This window comes from Mauremys reevesii, linkage group 1 (assembly GCF_016161935.1).
Source record: "Mauremys reevesii isolate NIE-2019 linkage group 1, ASM1616193v1, whole genome shotgun sequence".
In the NCBI taxonomy this organism is placed as follows: Eukaryota; Metazoa; Chordata; order Testudines; family Geoemydidae; genus Mauremys; species Mauremys reevesii.
In genome coordinates this window covers 134212031-134223901 of record NC_052623.1, presented here as the reverse complement: position 1 = coordinate 134223901, position 11871 = coordinate 134212031, and positions in this window count along the sequence as shown.

The following is an 11871-nucleotide window of genomic DNA, read 5'->3' as shown; positions in this document are numbered from 1 at the left end:
ATTCTTTATTACTTCATCACACAAGTGGGGGGACAATGCTATGGTAGCCCAGGAAGGCTGGGGAAGAATGGAATGAACAGGCGGAGTTGTTGCAGGAGCACCCCCTGTGAATAGCATACAGCTCATAATCTATGCAGGATCTGACACAGAGCAGCTGTGCTCTCTGGTTCTCTGATACAGTGGTTCTCTAGTACACTTGCCCATAGTCTAGGCAGGACTGATTCTATTTTTAGATACCAAAAAGGAGGGATTGACTCAGGGAGTCATTCCCAATTTTGGCTTTTGCGCCCCTGGCTAAGAGCAGCCAGGGGCACTTATGACAGCAGCAAATGGTGCAGTGCAAAAGGACTGGTATCCATGCCCATCTTATTACCAATGTATGGTATGGTAGATGGTACAGTATGGCTGGTAAACATCTCTGCTGTTATGCAAAAGCAAAAGCATGCTGCTGTGTAGCGCTGCTGGACTGCCTCTGTCAGCGGCATCTAGTACACATACGGTGACAGGCACAAAAGGCAAAATAGGCTCCATGGTTTCCACACTGTGGCGTCTGCCAGGGCAATCCAGGGAAAACAGGCTTGAAATGATTGTCTGCTGTAGCTTTCCCGGAGGAAGGGATGACTGACGACATTTACCCAGAACCACCCACGAAAATGGTTTTTGCCCCATCAGGCACTGGGATCTCAACCCAGAATTCACAGAGACAGACTACACTGTGTTCATTGTTCGCAAAAATGTATCTTTGCAAGGAATTCACTCCCTTTTTCCCATCACACAGCTTCGACTGTCTCCAGACCTGCCACAGCATCCCCCTCACAGAGGCTGGCAAAGATTAGGCGGCAAAAGAAAAAGACACGGGACGAGATGTTCACTGAACTTATGGGGTGCTCCCGAGACAACGCGGACCAGCAGAGCCAGTGGAGGGAGACCCTCTCTCTGTACCAGCGCTCACACAGCGAACGGGAGGAGAGGTGGCGTGAGGAAGACAAGCAGGCGACTCAAACGCTGCTTGGACTAATGAGGGAGCAAACAGACATGCTCCTGCGCCTTGTGCATGTTCTGCAGGACCTCAGGCAGGAGGACAGAGCCCCCCTGCCGTGTATCTGCAACCGCCCTCCCCCGCCACAAAGTCCCATACCCCGCTCACCCAAAATAACCAGAAGGAGGGGCGCCAGAGGCCGTGTAAACTGTCACTGCACCCCAGCAGAGTGCTCAAGTACCGAAAAGCTCTCATAGCCTAAATTTTGAGAAGTCCTTTCCTTCCTGCCTCACCCAAGCCCCCATCCCAGTTTCATCCCCTAACTGTCTAGTTGATAATAAAAAATACTTTTCTGTTAATTACTGTTTCCGTCATGTTCTTTTAGAGGAGACTGTGTTTGAAGGGTGGGAAGGGGGTTGGTAATTGGACAGGACAATCACCTTTACCAGGGTACAGACATGGGGGCAGGATCAGCAGCAGGTCACACACACACTGCAGTCAGTAGGCACCCTGGTCGGTATGGGAAGTGGTTTGCAGGTTCTGTGTGGGTGGGGGGGTACGTGACTTTGTAGCGGGGGAAGGGGGTTACAGATCTCATGCAACGGTCCCTGTCCTGGACCACAGAGCCACGCAGCAGAGGAATCTGTATCCGTCCTCCCCCCGCCAAAAGGCCACATAGCCCCCGCACACAGAGTCCCAAAAAGGAGGGATGGCAGGCTCCGTTGAAACATCCAGTCCGGCAATGCAGACCGCTCTGGGAGCAGGAGCCTGTCATTCCTCGAGTTTACAGGCGGTCTTTACATCACTGCACACCCTACCCAGCACAGTCCGTGTCCCAGTTTCAACCCTGTAACGCAAAGTCATCAATAAAGAAACCTTTGTAAAGTTACAGTGGAACATGTCTTTTATTTTTAAACGTGTGTTGGAAGTTGGGGAAGCGGGGTGGGCGGGGTATGTAACTGCAGATGCTAGTCAACAGTCACTTGGTAAAGAAACAGGGGCAGGTTCAGCTTCTCTGTAAAGAAACTAAACAGTCACAGGTCACGCTGCTCACTGCTCGCTGGTACTTTAAGAGTTCCTTGTCGCTGTGCAAGGCGCCTGCACAGAGCTTCACGAGCCAGGGCATTAGCGGGTAGGCTGGTTCCCCGACGATCACTATAGGCATCTGCACATCCCCAACAGTTATTTTGTGGTCCGGGAAGAAACTACCTTCCTGCAGGCGTCTAAACAGACCACAGTTCCTGAAAACACGCACGTCATGAACTTTGCCTGGCCACCCGACGTTGATGTTGGTAAAACGTCCCCCATGGTCCACCAGTGCTCGCAGCACCATTGAAAAGTAGCCCTATTTCTCAGCAGCTGACTGTGGAAGAGGTGGACGATAAGGTGCGAGGAGTTGACAACGGCCAAAACTGCAGCAGGATCCTTGCTCAAAGTGCTGTGGCGCCCGCACTGTCACTGAGCAGAAAAGTGCATGAACAGATTGCCCACAGGCGCTTTCAGGGAGGGAGGGAGGGAGGGCGTGATTGACGGTTCAATGATGACAGTTACCCAAAACCACCCTCGACACATTTTTCCCCCCAGCATGCATTGGGGGGAAATCCCAGAATTCAAATGGGCAGCGGGGAGTGCGGGAACTGTGGGATAGCTTCCCACAGTGCACCGCTTCCAAAGTCGACACTGGCCCCGTTACTGTGGACTCACACAGTCGAACTAGTGTATTTAGTGTGGATACACAACTTCGACTTCATAAGGTCGATTCCACAAATTCGAATTAAGTTGATTCGAAATAGTCTTGTAGTGTAGACATACCCTAAGAGTATTATTGTTGTTGTTAACAACAACAACAACCACTACAGTCTGTTCTACTTGATCCCAGGCAAAATTATAGAAAGGCTGATACAAGATACAATCAGTAAAGAATTAAAGGATGGTAGCATAATTAATGCTAGTCAACGTGGTTTTATGGAAAAGAGGTCTTGTCTAACAAGATCAATCTAATCATTTGATGAGATTACAAGTTTGTTTGAGGTTGATAACTATTTTGATATAAGAGACTTAAGTGTCTGTTGGACATTTGACTTAATGCCATACAACATTTTGATTAAAAAAATTACTTTCAACAAAATCACAGAAGCACATATTAAATGAATTAAAAACTGGGTAACTGATAGATGTAAAAATAAATATTAATGTAGAATCATCATCCACAGGAGAGTTCCTCGTATGGTCCCCCAGGAATCTGTTTGTGGCCTGATGCTATTCAATGATTTATTTATCAATGATCTGAAAGAAAATCATTGCTGATAAATCTTGTAGGTGACACAAATATTGGTAGAGTGGTAAACAATTATAAGAACAGGTCAGTTATGCAGAGAAATCTGAATCACTTCATAATATGGGCTCAGCTAAGCAGCATGCATTTTAATACAGCCATAATCTACATGATACATCTAGGAACAAAGAAAGTAGGTCTGGGAGAGTGTATCCTGGGAAGCAGTGACTCTGTAAAAGCCTTTGGGGTCTGTGGGTAACCAACGGAACATAAACTGCCAGTGTGAGCCTGTGAGGGCTAATGCAATTTGTGAAGGTCCAAGCAAAGGATATTGAGCAGGAGTAGGGAGTTGGTATTACCTCTGTTTACATCATTAGTGAGACCATTACTAGAATTGTGTCCAATTCTGATGACCGCACTTCAAAAAATGGTGAAAAATTTGTAAGGATTCCGAAAAAAAAAGCTACATGAATGATCTCAGGTTTTGAAAACATGCTGACAGCAAAACACAGGCAGCTCAGTCGATTTAATTCATTGAAGAGAAAGTTAAGAGGGGACAGATTCACAAGGGGGATTTAGGAACCTAACCAGCACTTTAGGTACCTAAGTCCAACATTTAGGACCACTGACCAGGGGCGGCTCTAGGAATTGCGCTGCCCCAAGCAGGGCGGCACGCTGCGGGGGGCGCTCTGCTGGTCCCTGGTCCCGCGGCTCCGGTGGACCTCCTGCAGACATGCCTGTGGAGGGTCCGCTGGTCCCTGTGGATGCTCCACCGACGCCACGGGATCAGCGGACCGTCCGCAGGCATGCCTGCGGGAGGTCCACCGGAGCCGCCCGCCGCCCTCCCGCGGCACGCCGCCCCAAGCATGCGCTTGGCGCGCTGGAGTCGGCCTTGCCACTGACATTCACAAAATCACCATTTAGTGCAGTGGTGGGCAATCTGCGGGCCCCCAGACAGTCTGTTTACATTTGCACGGCCACCCATTGTTCCCAGTGGCCACAGTTCACCATTCCCGGCCAATGGGAGCTGCAGGAAGTGGCGGCCAGCACGTCCCTGCAGCCTGTGCCGCTTCCTACAGCTCCCATTGGCCGGGAATGGTGAACCGTGGCCACTGGGAGCTGCGGGTAGCCGTGCAAATGTACACAAACCATCTGGAAGCCCACCAGCGGTTTACCCTGATGGGCTGCGTGCGACCCCCAGGCCGCAGTTTGCCCACCACTGTTTAGCTACTGCCTAATTCTATATGTGGTGAGTTTCCATTAGCAAAGTCCCCTAGGCACCTAAATTTCTGCAGGTGGGTATGCACAAAGCTTCCTGAGACTTGACAGCACAAAGAAGCTCGGCACCTAGTTCACTTCTAAGCCCCAATAGGATTAACAAACTAGCATTCCCCACCTATTTCAGCTGCAGGATCCAGTCCAGTAGGCATGATCTTAGACCACTGTCAGATTGGGCCTCATACAAAACACAGTCAGAGGAGGTGGTGGAGGAAACCCCCTTAAAACTAATAACTCTGAGGTTAGAGCACTCAGTGAGAATGTGGGATGCAGCAGTTTAAATCTCTCTTCTGCCTGATTCAGAGCAAGGCCTTGAACCCAGGTTTCCCACCTGAATGCTCTCACCATGGGGCTATAGGAGTGTATTTTGGGGTTATGTGCTCAGTCTTTCCTGTTAACGCTGTTCCACTTTGTATTAAGTGCTTAAATAGTTACTGGGCTAGAGAGAGAGTGAAACTGACTCGATAGCCCAGTGATAGGGCTCTATAGTTTATGCTCTAGATCAGCCAGAAGATATGGGCTTGACGCAGGAATTACCTGGTGAGGTTCTATGGCCTGTGTTATGCAGGAAATCAGAATAAATCAGTGGTCCTCAAACTGGGGGTCGGGACCCCTCAGGAGGTCACGAGGTTATTACTGGGGGTCGCGAGCTGTCAGCCTCCACCCCAAACCCCGCTTTGCCTCCAGCATTTATAATGGTGTTAAATATATAAAAAGGTGTTTTTAATTTATAAGGGGGGGTCACACTCAGAGGCTTGCTATATGAAAGGGGTCTCCACTAAAAAAGTTTGAGAGCCACTGGAATAGATGGTGATAATCATTCCTTTTGGCTTTAAAATCTATGCATCTATGAGCCTCTCCAAGACAAGAGGGAAGCAGGAGGGAAATTTAGACTCAGAAGAGTGTCTCTTAATCACAATGTCTCCTGGGAGAAATCCTGGGGGAGTGCAGTTCATGCATCATCCCTTTCTTAAGGCTGTGACTAAGGTCACAATATAGCCCTAAGAGACAAAATAACAAGTAAGCTCAAAATCCCATTTTGTTTACCTATTTGGTTGGTATAGTATTCTCAAGCCTCCTCAGGAAAGGGGGTAAAGAGGCTTAGGGGGATATTTGGGGGAAACAGGAACTCCAAGTGGTCCTTTTTCTAAACCTTTGTCTAACTCACTTCGTGGTGGCAGTGATACTGTCCAAGGACAAGGAATTTGTGCCTTGGGGAAGTTTTTAACCTAAACTGGTGAAATATAAGCTTAGGGGGTCTTTCATGCGGGTCCCCACCTCTGTACCTCAGAGTTCAGAGGGAACCCTGACAGTATCATATTTGTTAGACATAGGGTTAGCTTTTGGCATTTAGCACAGGCCTGAGTTAGGAATATACAGAGCCACACAACTTCAAAAGGAACTCCAGGAGGGATTTTTGCCTCCACCAGTCTTGCATATGCAAGTCCCTGCTTTTGGACACCTTTGAAGCAGTTTTCTGCCTTGGGAGCAAATGGAATTTCTGTGATACCCGTAGTATAGGAACTATGATTGTGGTTGGTCCATGGGTGGAATGTGCAGAGTAGAGGCATGGCTTCTGACTCTATCCTCCCTGCCACATTTACTAGGGCAGGGACAGTATGACATAGAGTTTGCATAATTTCTTGTCATAAATTCATGATGCCTTCCATTTTGTCCAGTCAAGATTCTGCATTATGAAATTTAACTTCAGTTGTACACCCCATAGTTTGAATTGCAAAAAGAAGTGATTTCATAGACCTGTCCTTCCAAGTGACTTCATTTTCCATGGTAACTGCTTTGAACTTCCCTGGGGGAATGATAAACTCCAGATAGACACAACTTTATACCCAGAACAAAGATTGTAAATTAAGGACCAACTTGCTTAAGGACCAATTGCTTTTTTGTTTACTTTTTTTGCCTTTGGTACCATTGCTACTAGTAGGAAATCACAATCAGGAACAGAATAAAGGCAATATCCCAGATAAGTGAGGCCTCTTACGAAACCCACAAATATTTCCCAAATAAATTTTCATCTTGCTTTGTCCTTCAGTGTATTTTTACACAGTTCTATCCTTTGTGGTGGCCTAGAATCATAGAATATCAGGATTGGAATGGACCTCAGGAGGTCATCTAGTCCAACCCCCTGCTCAAAGCAGGACCAATTCCCAACTAAATGATCCCAGCCAGGGCTTTCTCAAGCCTGACCTTAAAAACCTCTAAGGAAGGAGGTTCTACCACTTTCCTAGGTAACCCATTCTAGTGCTTCACCACCCTCCTAGTGAAAAAGTTTTTCCTAATATCCAATCTAAACCTCCCCCACTGCAACTTGAGACCATTACTCCTTGTTCTGTCATATGGAACCACTGAGAACAGTCTAGATCCATCCTCTTTGGAACCCCCTTTCAGGTAGTTGAAAGTAGCTATCAAATCCCCCCTCATTCTTCTCTTCTGCAGACTAAACAATCCCAGTTCCTTTAGCCTCTCCTCATAAGTCATGTGCTCCAGCCCCCAATCATTTTTGTTGCCCTCCGCTGGACTCTTTCCAATTTTTCCACATCCTTCTTGTAGTGTGGGGACCCAAAACTGGACACAGTACTCCAGATGAGGCCTCACCAATGTTGAATAGAGGGGAATGATCACATCCCTCGATCTGCTGGCAATGCCCCTACTTGTACAGCCCAAAATGCCGTTAGCCTTGTTGGCAACAAGGGCACACTGTCGACTCATATCCAGCTTCTCGTCCGCTGTAACCCCTAGGTCCTTTTCTGCAGAACTGCTGCCTAGGCATTTGGTCCCTAATCTGTAGCAGTGCATGGGATTCTTCCATCCTAAGTGCAGGACTCTGCATTTGTCCTTGTTGAACCTCATCAGATTTCTTTTGGCCCAATCCTCTAATTTGCCTAGGTCCCTCTGTATCCTATCCCTCCTCTCCAGTATATCTACCACTCCTCCCAGTTTAGTGTCATCTGCAAACTTGCTAAGGGTGCAGTCCATGCCATCCTCCTTCCTCCATGCCATCCTATCATTAATGAAGATATTGAAAAAAACTGGCCCCAGGACCAACCCTTGGGGCACTCTGCTTGATACCGGCTACCAACTAGACATGGAGCCATTGATCACTACCTGTTGAGCCCGATGATCTAGCCAGCTTTCTATCCACGTTATAGTCCATTCATCCAACCCATACTTCTTTAACTTGCTGGCAAGAATACTGTGGGACATCGTATCAAACGCTTTGCTAAAGTCAAGGAATAACACATCCACTGCTTTTCCCTTATCCACAGAGCAGTCATCTCATCATAGAAGGCAATTAGGTTAGTCAGGCATGACTTGCCTTTGGTGAATCCATGCTGACTGTTCCTGATCACTTTCCTCTCCTCTAAGTGCTTTAGAATTTATTCCTTGAGGACCTGCTCCATGATTTTTCCAGGGACTGAGGTGAGGCTGACTGGCCTGTAGTTCCCTGGATCCTCCTTCTTCCCTTTTTTAAAGATGGGCACTACATTAGCCTTTTTCCAGTCATCCAGGACCTCCCCTGATTGCCGTGAGTTTTCAAAGATAATGGCTAATGACTCTGCAATCACATCTGTCAACTCCTTTAGCACCCTCAGATGCAGTGCATCTGGCCCCATGGACTTGTGCTCATCCAGCTTTTCTAAATAGTCCCGAACCACTTCTTTCTCTACAGAGGGCTGGTCACCTCCTCCCCAAGCTGTGCTTCCCAGTGCAGTAGTCTGGGAGCTGACCTTGTTCATGAAGACAGAGGCAAAAAAGCATTGAGTACATGAGCTTTTTCCACATCCTCTGTCACTGGGTTGCCTCCCTCATTCAGTAAGGGGCACACACTTTCCTTGACCTTATTCTTGTTGCCAACATACCTGAAGAAATCCTTCGTGTTACTCTTAACATCTCTTGCTAGGTGCAACTCCAAGTGTGATTTGGCCTTCCTGATTTCACTCCTGCATGCCTGAGCAATATTTTTATACTCCTCCCTGGTCATTTGTCCAATCTTCCACTTCTTGTAAGCTTCTTTTTTGTGTTTAAGATCAACAAGGATTTCACTGTTAAGCCAAGCTGGTCGCCTGCCATATTTACTATTCTTTCTACACATCGGGATGGTTTGTTCCTGCAACCTCAATAAGGATTTTTTAAAATACAGCCAGCTCTCCTGGACTCCTTTCCCCATCATGTTATTCTCCCAGGAGATCCTGCCCATCAGTTCCCTGAGGGAGTCAAAGTCTGTTTTTCTGAAGTCCAGGGTCCGTATTCTGCTGCTCTCCTTTCTTCCTTTTGTCAAGATCCTGAACTCAACCATCTCATGGTCACTGCCTCCCAGGTTCCCATCAGCTTTTGCTTCCACTACTAATTCTTCCCTGTTTGTGAGCAGCAGGTCAAGAAGAGCTCTGACCCTAATTGGTTCCTCCAGCACTTACACCAGGAAATTGTCCCCTACACTTTCCAAAAATTTCCTGGATTGTCTTTGCACTGCTGTACTGCTCTCCCAGCAAATATCAGGGTGATTGAAGTCTCCCATGAGAACCAGGGCCTGTGATCTAGTAACTTCTGTTAGTTGCCAGAAGAAAACCTCGTCCACCTCATCCCCCTGGTCTGGTGGACTATAGCAGACTCCCACCACGACATCACCCTTGTTGCTCACACTTCTAAACTTAATCCAGAGATTCTCAGGTTTTTCTGCAGTTTCATACCAGAGCTCTGAGCAATCATTCTGCTCTCTTACATACAGTGCAACTCCCCCAACTTTTCTGCCCTGCCTGTCCTTCCTGAACAGTTTATATCCATCCATGACAGTACTCCAGTCATGTGAGTTATCCCACCAAGTCTCTCTTATTCCAATCACATCATAGTTCCTTGACTGTGCCAGGACTTCCAGTTCTCCCTGATTGTTTCCCAGGCTTCTTGCATTTGTGTATAGGCACGTAAGATAACTCGCTGATTGTCCCACTTTCTCAGTATGAGACAGGAGTCCTCCCCTCTTGTGCTCTCCTGCTCATGCTCGTGCTTTCTCCTGGTATCCCATTTCTCACTTACCTCAGGGCTTTGGTCTCCTTCCCCCGGTGAACCTAGTTTAAAGCCCTCCTCACTAGGTTAGCTAACCTGCGTGTGAAGATGCTCTTCCCTCTCTTTGTTAGGTGGAACTCGTCTCTGCCTAGCACTTCTCCTTCTTGGAACACCATCCCATGGTCAAATAATCCAAAGCCTTCTTTCCGACACCACCTGCATAGCCATTCGTTGACTTCCACGATTTGGCGGTCTCTACCCCAGCCTTTTCCTTCTGCAGGGAGGATGGACGAGAACACTACTTGCGCCTCAAACTCCTTAATCCTTCTTCCCAGAGCCACGTAGTCTGCAGTGATCTGCTCAAGTCATTCTTGGCAGTATCATTTTCTCTTCCTAACTCTTCAAAACACAAAACTTCCTAGTTTACCATTGACTTTAAATTATTGGACTTGTGTTTTTAATGTACCATGAATGCCACATGAATATGCTGACATCCCAGTAAAGGAAATATGCGGGTCAGGTTAGACAGGATTCAAACAGACGGACTCCAAACAACTATTGGAGGTAAAAGGGGTAAAGGGAAAGGAAAAAAAGGGCTGACTCATTATCAGTTCCTTAAGAACAATTATAAGCAGCTTGCCACTTTTGAAAAGGAGATTAAATAGACAGTTTTATTATTACATTAAATAAATAATTGTTTTTATCTGAGAAAGATCTTTTGACAACTATAGGGAAAACTATGGAAAACATTTGGTTTAGAGATGATACTGACTATATATATTATATTTTCTATTTTGCTTTCTCTATGTTTTTATTATATGGGAAATATGGTTGTAAATGGGCTGTTTTAAGAACTTCTATAGTGTGTTTTGTTTATCTCACTTTAAATCATAATATTCTGTTTGTGACATCATTGAAGCTGATGGGAATTTTGCTTGAGTAAAGACTGAAGGAACAGGGCCTTTAATATAATAAACCAAATCAGTGAATTCTGGTACTCCATATTTAAACAGCAAATACTGTTAAAGTAAACAATATCGTCTTTATTTGCCCAACTGGGCATGGTATTTAATGTCTGTATTACTAGATAGTAAGACATAATTACTTAAGAGGCATTTAGATTTATTTAAAATTGATGAAAAGCGACTCATAAAATCAGATTAATTCTGTACAATATAATGTTTTATCAGTCACTTGCAGATCTCACTTCACATAACCAGTATGTGGCGCTGTCTCCTGTTAAAAAACAGCCCTGACTTTCATGAAGCTGGTCTTCAGGAGAGCTAGTGTTTACATTGACAGCTGTAAATGTCACAGAACAACACTGAAGAAGGACTAATTGTGTTTTTATAGTAGCATGAGGTCAATGCTTTATGCTTTTAAGGATTATTTTTTGCTTGAGTTTTTAATGTGGCGTGATGGCTTTTTTTAGTTTATTGGGGGGTAAGAAACCCAACAATTCTGAGAATAAAATAATCAAAAGAAGCAAACCAACCCCCCCAAAAAAAGTAAACATAAACAGATCAATATATTTTAGAATTGTGGAAAAGGAAAAGAGGTGTACTGCATCAAAGTTACACAATTCACAAGAAAAAGGATTTTTAAAAGCAAAAATTTAACAGTGGTTAGCAGTAGTCAGCAGAAAAATTCACCCAAAAGGAAAATCTTGTTTGTTTTAACAAATTACTAATTTTATTCCATGGGATGTCTGAAAGCTGTGTGTGTTTAATAAATTAAAACAATCTCTTGTTTACTTCAGAAGTTTCCAAATCTTGTGTTCCATGAAGAAACTTAGTAAACTTTCTCCCTATAACACACAGAAACACACATTCATATATTTACATTTATATGTGTATGTAATCTCTCTCTAACAATCAGCTATATATTTAGTCCGTACAGGTTTTTGACTGCCAACCTTGTTTACCAAGTGTTTGAATTACAGTGTCTGAGTTTCTTTAGTTTCTTGATCTCCTTGTAAGGGAAACATGTCCTGTGCGAATTTGGTTTTAGTGGCATTGAACAGCCATTCTTTTGTGTGCTAACCAGCTCAGCCTCACTTAAAAGGAATCCAGAGACTACCCTGATGATCTCTGTAACTGTGACCTTTCCAACACAAGCAACTGAATAAACTGTATTCACAAACTTTTTAACGATTAAGGACTCTGTGCCTTTTGCTACCAATCTTCATAAAACCAAAAAACCAGCAGGACTTTAATGTAGTTATTTTAGTTTTAATATAATACCACTAACACTGGAAATAAATCTGTCTGTCCTCCATACCTGTCGTATTTGAGCACCAAATACAATTATTAAAGATGGC